Source organism: Phoca vitulina, unplaced genomic scaffold, assembly GCF_004348235.1.
Source record: "Phoca vitulina isolate PV1807 unplaced genomic scaffold, GSC_HSeal_1.0 scaffold2, whole genome shotgun sequence".
Lineage (NCBI taxonomy): Eukaryota > Metazoa > Chordata > Mammalia > Carnivora > Phocidae > Phoca > Phoca vitulina.
In genome coordinates, this window is record NW_022589705.1 from 35,587,123 (window position 1) to 35,595,997 (window position 8,875).

At 35.3% G+C, this 8,875-nt stretch overlaps 1 pseudogene; it reads right to left on the reverse strand.

Moving 5' to 3' along the window:
* Positions 1 to 5,117: 5,117 nt before the first annotated feature.
* LOC116626568 lies at positions 5,118 to 8,346 on the reverse strand (annotated as a pseudogene).
* Between the last annotated feature and the right edge of the window lie 529 nt (positions 8,347 to 8,875).

The window sequence follows — 8,875 nt, forward strand, 5'->3', positions numbered from 1 at the left end:
TTACACAATTCACAGCACTCACCATAGCACATACCCTCCCCAATGTCTATCACCCAGACACCCCATCCCCCCCCCCCCCCCCACCACTCCAGCAACATAACTCTTTACAGATGTCTTGAGTTGGAACAAAGGATCCAGCCTAGGTCTGCCATTGGTTTCTAGATTTGAACTTGGATAAGGCAGTTCTCTTCAGTTGAGGCATTCCCTCAGTTTCCCTGAAGGAAGCTGACAGCTGAGTGCTTTCCCTTGGCAGTGTTTCCTGCAGCTGAGGGAATAAAAGTCCATTACTCGGAGTGATCTGGGCAATGCCTCATAGCATCCTCCATGTGGATTATTAAACATTTGTCCATATAATAGGTTTTACTGAAATCTAGAAGAAATCTATATACTTCATCATGCTTATAGGTTTTTTTAATGTCTATTAGCCATGCAGGTTTTCTTCTCTGTGAATTGTGGTTTGGAAATTTCGCACATTTTAAACTGGATTCTTTTGTTTTTGTTAAATTATAGGAGCACATACTATCTATACCTATACACAGTCTTTGTAGTTTTTATGCATTACATCTAAATTCTGAGTCTGTGTCATGTCTTTCACTTTGACTATGAATTATGTTGGTGCATAGTAGGTCTTCACTTTAATGTAGTTGATTTTGTAAAACTTCCTGTTTGGTTTGTGCTTTTCATATTTTATTCAAGAATTTTTTATCTTCTTTGAAGGCATACAGGTGTTCTACTATTTTACTTCTAAACATTGTGAAGCTTTGCATGTCCACTCTAGTTCTTTCCTACTCCTGAAATGAGTATACAAAAATGTTATTTTATTCTCTATGGCTAACAACTGTCATAGCAGCAGTCCTTGACTAGTCCATACATAGCTTCCCACACACACTTACAATACCATCTCTGTAAAATATAAGAAATCATATACTATCAGTCTGGTTCTTGGTCTCTACTTCTTCCATTAGATTTTTTGCTCATCCCTGAGGCAAATTTTGCTCTGACTTATTTAGAATAGTCTCAAAATAAATCTTGAAAACTGAGAGGGGAAGTTCTCTTTCTCCCAAAATGTAGTTATTTTGGTCTTTTGCATTTTCCTCAGTCTTTTAGAATCATCTATAATAATATAGTTTGTAATTTCATTGAATTTATAGATGAATTTGGGAGATAATTAACAACTTAAAGTCACTGAGCATTCTTCTCTACAAACTTGGCTTCTCTTGCCATATGATTTAGTCTTCCTTAGTAATTTTTCATTCAAGTTTTAAAATTTTCTCCATAAAGGCATTACTCAATTTATTTTAAAAAGTTAACCTCAGCTATTTAATATTTTTATTGCTTTTATAATTGTTAATGTTTAGAAATTTACATGAAAATATGATTGATTAATATTAATATTAATATTAGTGTTAACATAGTTATTATACTATTATTTGCTAATATACAAGAATAAAATAAACTCATGTATATTGTTCTTTTATTGAACAATCTTGATGAATCCTTATTAATTCTTAAAATTTAGCTGCTAAGTAATTTAGGTTTCATCTAGAAAATCATATTAACTTTGAAAAGTCTCATATCCATATATTGTTTTTACTCTATTGGCTGAAGCCAACATAACATTATATAGTGATTTTATCTTTACATTAATTTATATTTATAAAAATCACTGTGTAATACTATCCTGATATATCTATTGATAAGTCTATAAATATATATCTGCATAGATATATACCCATACACTCATACACATATATATATATATACATACATACAAATATATACTAGACACACACACTAGATAGATAATCCCTATAGTGCTAGTAGGTCTTCTTTGTTTTTCCTAAAATTAAAGAGAAGCTTCTGACATTTCAATGTTAAGGATGATGTACATGCACATTTTGGTAGATGCCATTTAAGGAGATTGCCTTTTATTACTAAAATAGTAGGATGTCTTATTATGAATATTATTAAGTTTTACTGGATGATTTTTCTGTACCTATTGAAATCACAATATGTCTTTACTGCTTTAATCTGATGTTATGGTGAATTACATTTATTGATTTCCTAGTGGTAAACTATCCTAACATTTCTGGGATAAACATAGTTGTTCATTATTAGCTTTTTCAAAATATAGTAATGTATTAAATTTTGCTCATACTCTGTAAAATTTTAGAATCTCTTATTATTGAAATTAAAAGGTATTCTAACTGCCCCGCCCTGTTTTTTTGCAAAGATTTTAAATGTTTAGTGTTCATTAGGTATCTCTTATAAAATTGTCTGGGTCTGATGGATTTTGCAGAGTGTAGGGTATAGTTGTATTACTACTGATTCTACTGATTCAATTTTGTTAATGGTTACAGGCCTATTCAAATTTTTCATTTTTTTTTCTTGAGACAATTTTTATGTATGCGTGTGTGTGGTGAGGGACAGAGGTGGATTGTTGCTTCTGATTTTACAATTTATTTACCTGAAGTTATCCATAGGATTCTTTCATCATTTAAAAATCTCCAACTTTAAGTGGCCAGTTAGATGAGTTGGCTAGAGCATGGTGCTAATAAAAATCTCCAACTTTGGGGCACCTGGGTGGCTCAATCGGTTGGGTGGCCGACTTTTTATTTTGGCTCATCATGATCTCAGGGTACTGGGATCGAGCCCCACGTCAGGTTCCTTGCTCAGCAAGGAGTCTGCTTGAGGACTCTCTCTCCCTCTCTCTCTGTCCCTCCCTTCGCTCAAGCTCTCTTTCTCTATCTCAAATAAATAAATCTTAAAAAATATTAAAAAAAAAATCCTCAACTGTATCTGCATTGTGAGCTCATTTTAGCTCCTAAAATTATTTATTTTATCTTTATTTTTTCTTGATCAGTCCTAAAATACTTTTTTTTTCTATTTTATTAGCCCTTACAAATCACTAAATATAGGCTTTATTGATCCTCTCTATTTTGTGTTAATTATCATTTTCTGTTATCTTTACATTTTATTCCTTCAGATAGTATTTAGGTATAGTCTATTTTTCCTAACATCTTTAGTTGGATGCTAAGCTTATTAATGGTCAAACATGCTCTTTTACTATAAACATTTAATACTGATAATTTCTCTCTAGTGTATATTCTCGTGGTAAAATTATTTCTGGTGAGTTTCAATCTTTATCAATATATAGGGACTATTCTTACCCCGAAAAATCCCATTTTGTCTTAAAGAAAGTTACACCAGCCTTCACTTACTTGGTTTCGCCTGCTCTTTTTCCTTTTCCCATTCTTTTACTTGCTAGCTTTCTGCATTCTCATATGTTAGATTGCTTACTAACAGCATATAACTGGATTTTGTTTTGTTTTTTAATCCACTGTGAAGGGGCACCTAGGTGGCTCAGTCAGTTAAGTGTCTGACTCTTGATTTCAGCTCAGGTCATGATCTCAGGGTCCTGGGATATAGCCCCACATCAGGCTCCTTCTCAGCAGGGAGTTTTCTTCTCCCTCTCCCTCTGTACTCTTTCTCTCGCTCTTTCTTAAGTAAATAAATAAAATCTATAAAAAAGAAATAAATCCATTGGGAAATGTGTCATTGAAATAAGGCTTTTTCATTTGTTTTTACATTTCATTTAAGCATCAAATTCAATATATTTGGATTTTGTATCTTATTTTGTGTTTTCCCTTTATCCTCTCTTTTCAATGTTTATTTTTCTTTAACTTTTCTTTTTAATTTTCTTGTTTTCAATTTATAGCTTTATTTTTAATTCTGTTTTCCTGCTACTTGATTATTTTTAATCTTTTAGTTATTACACATTGGGTTATATTTTATTTGATCTACTTCTGTCTATCTCAAGATAATTTCTGTACTCCTTCCCCAAACATAGAGGACTTGAGAACAATACTTTTCAAACTGTCAGTGGTAAAGAATTTTTTTTTCAAAATTTCCAATTCTTTATGGACTGATGGATCTGTAAAATAAAATCAGCACGTTACTAGAAAAGTGAAATGATAAAATGCACACTAAATACAAGGCTACTTTTTTAATTACTGGATTTAACAGATATAAAATTATTCTGTCAAAATACTTTTAAAGTTTCTAAACCCTTACTCTCAATTTCAACGTATTTCTTGTCACAGATCAGTACAAGACAGTTTGTGGACTGGTACTGATCATGGAATGTAGTTTCAATGGGACTGACTGAATACTTTAGTTGCAATCTGTTCTTTCTCCTTATAGAATTGCCATCAGGTATTGAATATAATTTTAGTCTACCTTGTTTTTTTAATCCCCACATTACTATTATTTGAACCATTTCATGTAGTTAACATTTGTTTAGACTTATACATTTCTCCATTTCATTGCCTTATTTTTTTCATCTCAGACCTTCCTTTTGTGATACTATTCATCCTTCTGAAATAATCCTTTATTTCCTTTAGTGAGGGTAGGTTAGTGGCAAGTTCTTTGTCTCAAATGTCTTTATTTCTTCTAAAATCCCTAGTGATAGTTTAGTTTGGTATCTAATCCTAAATTGAGTTTTCTCCTCCTACCAAACCTTTCTCAGAATTTTGAGGATATTATTCTACAGACTGTTTATATTCATTGTGATATTGCACATTTTGTAAGTAATCTTTCTTTTCCCTTTGGCTACTTTTAAGTTTTTCTTTCTGCACTTGATATTTTTAAATATGTTTATAAAGTGTCTTGGTGTGGGTTTTCTTTTGTTTACTTTGCATGGAAGGACATGTGTTTGCTGAGCCTAAATATTCTTATTTTTCCTCAATTCTGTTAAATTCTTATTCACCGTATTTGCCAATATTGCCCCCATCATATTTCATATAGTCCTCTGTGAATCAGATTAGAAAAACTGAGACATTTCTATTCTATCCTTCACATCTCTTAGCTTGTGTTTTCTTTTGAACTTCAATTTTTTGAATTTCTGTGATACATTTCTTCAAATTTGACAATTCTCTTCACAGTTCTTTTTTTTTTTTTTTTTTTATTCATGACTCTATTCTTTCGTTTCAATGATTATGTTTTATTTTTTTTATTTTTTGCTGACACCGGGCACTTTATTAGTGAGGAGCCTTGGTTTGGGGAGGGGGTGTTGGGATGCAGAAGAAGCACCCATCTCAGAGGATTTTTCCCGGAAATCAAGCGTTCCTCCATGCAGATTTCGAGGAAACACCTTTGTGGATGAAATCCCTGGAGGGCAGTGCTGTGACTGCCAAGCAGCAGAGATAGGCGGGTTGCCTGGGCACAGCTGGGCCCCAGGACAGCAGGGCTTCGATGTCAGGCTCCATATTCGATGGCTGGAAAGCAGCGGCTGTAGCTGCGCACAGGCACACCATCAGGTCTCAGAGTCCCAGACGACGTCGTTGCGGCCCACCAGAGACCGGGTGATGAACTTGGGGTCGGTCATGAGCGCGATGGCATCCTAAGACGAAGAGGGGGTGTGCCTGCACGCCATTCACCTCGCCCTTTTCGGAAGGCGTGAGGTTGGGCTGGAGCCAGCCGCGGGCTGGGACCTGCTCGAGGGAATTCAGGATCTCTTCGCTTTTGGCGTTTTCCTGATGCCTGAAATGGTGGCGGCGGAAGCCGAGCACGACCAGGCCCTGGGGCCTGAGGCGCCGCTGCAGCTGGTTCATCTGGGTGTAATCCCAGACCTTTGGGCCTCAGAGCGAAGCCACATTCTGGAAGAGCAGCACCTTGCCCCGCAGGCAACCCAGGCTCATGGGCTCCCTGCCGGCTGGTGGGCGCGCAGAGAAGGCGGACCTGGAGCGCCGAGCGGCGCGCAGGAAGGGCTATGCGAGAGGAGTGCATTATGTAATTTTTATTTATAGATTACCTATTTAATTAATCTTCAGATCTCTGTAATACTTCATATTATCTTTAATTTTGCGGATATTTGTTTCCATCTTTTATTTCTTTAAACGTTTTAAAAGTCCGTTTTTACTCTACATCTATTACTTCAACTATCGGAGAAATAGGGATTTAATTCTCCTGTCTTGATTTTGCTGAATAGCACTTGTGGTGCCATTTTTATAAAACTTTTATAATTTTGGACTGTGAGTTTGGTTTTGGTGGCTTTTTTCTGTGAGAATCATTTGCGGTCACATTTGGGCCATAATTTGAAAGATAATATTTTAAAATATAGGTGCCTTAGAAATGTCCATCACTCATGATTATTTTATGTTAATATACCTGTATGATTTTTTTTGCAAGGTACATAGTATAAATCTGATTATCGAAACCATGATGTGAGAGCAAGTTTGTATTTGTAAATTTGCAGACTTGTTTCCATCACAGCACAGGCCAAGCCAGATAAGTACGCTTGTCATGTTTATTTATTGGCTTATTTTCTTTTAGAGTTTCTCCCTGGTCTGGAAAGGGGAGTTACAGAGAAGTCTAATTTAACCAACCCCATCTACCACCCCCATCCCCCCCGCAACTCTGATTGCATGGGCCAAAGTTCATTACCTATATTCTCTGGTAAAATTTGATTTCTGATGTTGGTAGAGATAATAGCTTTTAGCTTACCATTCTGGCTTTTACTTTTCTCTTTGATTTGGGTCCTTTGGTGTTTTTCTTACTTGGGGTGGGGTTGGGCTTAACTGTAGATTAAAAATAATGTTTATTGTATTTTTTCCAGAATTTCTGGCTGTATTATAGCGAGACATTGTTCAGGATATTTATCTTGCCATAGTGTTATTTGAAATGTAAGCATATGGTCCAATTCATGTTCTTTTTTCTTTCTGTACTCTAGTCATACTTTACATCTTTCAGTCACTCAAAAATCTTTAGTTACTTTCCAGCTCATACTTGTTTTAGTTAGGGTAAGATTAAGCATACTCCAGCTGTAAAAATAAACTCCCAAATTTCAGTGCCTTAAAAAGAATAGATGCTTTTTGTTTACTCATCTAACAACCTAATATGGGCATTTCTTGGTGTCAGGTGACTTTCCTTCATGTGGTATTTCAGGTATCCGTGCTTTTTCCATCCCAGGGGTCAACCAGGGAATAGAAATGACACACACCACTTTCATCAAACTTCTTGGATGGGAGTTAGTCACATAACCACCTATGGAGGCAAAAGAAGCATAAGAAACACTCCCCAGTCAGGGCTATATCTAATGAAGATTGCACGTTACAGTGGGAAAAACTCTCAGCGTTGATGTACAGATACTCATTTCTGTGACAGGTGCTTCTCTGTATGATATTCCCTGTGCCTGGACACTTTCCCTCACTTACCCTCTCTGATTGACACTCTTTTGTGCTTTGTTACCCAATCACAATCTAGGAAAGCTTTTCCAGATTAAGTGAGGGCCTGGCTTCGTAAAAACAACCTAATAAATCCTTCACTCCCTCTTAGCACTTATAAAATTGTAATTGTTTTAATGGCTGTGCAATTGTTTCCTCAGTCTGTAATTCCTCCACTAAAACAAGCTCTGTAAAGGAAGAGCTCATCTCTCTCACCCCTTCACCCCTGCCCCGCTCATGATATTACTAGTTCCTTAGGGTCTGGCAAATTGTGAACATGCAATAACTATGTGTTAATGCATAAAAAAATAAAGGAGGTTTGCATAAAATGATCAACAAATTTACAGTGGAAACCATGACATTTAGTATCATCAAACTCTTGAATGCTCAGCTTGTATAAGTAAGTTAATCAGTCCACAAGGGGAATTTATGAAGATTCGCTCAACAGAGCAGGTTCTGTGACAAAGCCAAATACATATTCTTTGTCATTAGGTGTCTCATATCTACTTGAGGGGTGGAGATGTGAGGCATTTCTAAGCTGGAACATTAAAACTCTCCTCTAAAAAATTTAAAATTAGTAAAATATAGGTTATGATTATGCCAAGATATGTCAGCTGTGATGTTGCCACAAATGCTATATTTTAGCCTTCCTGTTAGAGACATACATGGTTTCTTATACCTCCTTACTCTGGGAACCACGTTTCTTGCCTTATAGAAAGAATAAAGCGTGTTCCATTTAGATGTCCCACCAAAGGAATATCATACAATTAAATATGCATTTGGTCCTATAGTCTTTATTATCTAAACTGTTCAAGTAGGGGGGGTTTTATTTCTTCAATCATTCTCTCCAATTTCAAGTATTAAGATCAAAGGTTTTTTTTTTTCTCTCAGAAATATAATGAAATAAAATTATATACTTCTTAAAGCAAATAAAATGAGTGTTGGGGTATTATACATTGTTTCATTAAAGATAGTAATATGTCAAATATGTGTTGGCATATTTAAAAACCTGATATCTAATATTTTTATGAGCTTTTATTTTTACTTTTTTAAGTTTTTCTTTTTTCTTTTTTTTTTTTTTTAATAGGTTTCCTGGCTTCTCTTAGGAGCTCCTTACTTTCATGTTGCAAGATTCCTCCAGACCAGGTAAAAAGAAGGCAATGAACTTATTTGAACTTTCTTGGTAAAACTTAGTTTTGTTGAAATATTTGCACGCCTTCTATCTGACTCTTTAATATACATACACCACTATTCGCCAGTGCTGTATTCTTCATCCTAAGTTAGTCATTGGTAAATGGCTGCTTATTGCTGCTTCAATTTTTTACCTATGTGGTTTTGCTTTGAACGTTTTTTTTTTTAACCATTCAGATTGATTGTGAATTATATCAGGAGAGCAGCCTTTTAGTAATCAAGGTCAATAGGAATCTCTACTCCTAATAAGTCATATAAAGCCTTTGCTGTGTGCTATTCCACAGGGCAGAGTAGAAGCTGTTTTATTGACCAGCCTTTCCTAAGGGGGCCTTGTAGCATTTGCAATTTTTGCCCTTAGGGGCTGGTAAAAGAGACCTCTGCTACTTTTTTAATCAGTACCAGAATCAGCAATTAACCTATAACTGTAGCTGGTGTCCTAGAAATGAGGCAATGTAATCTTT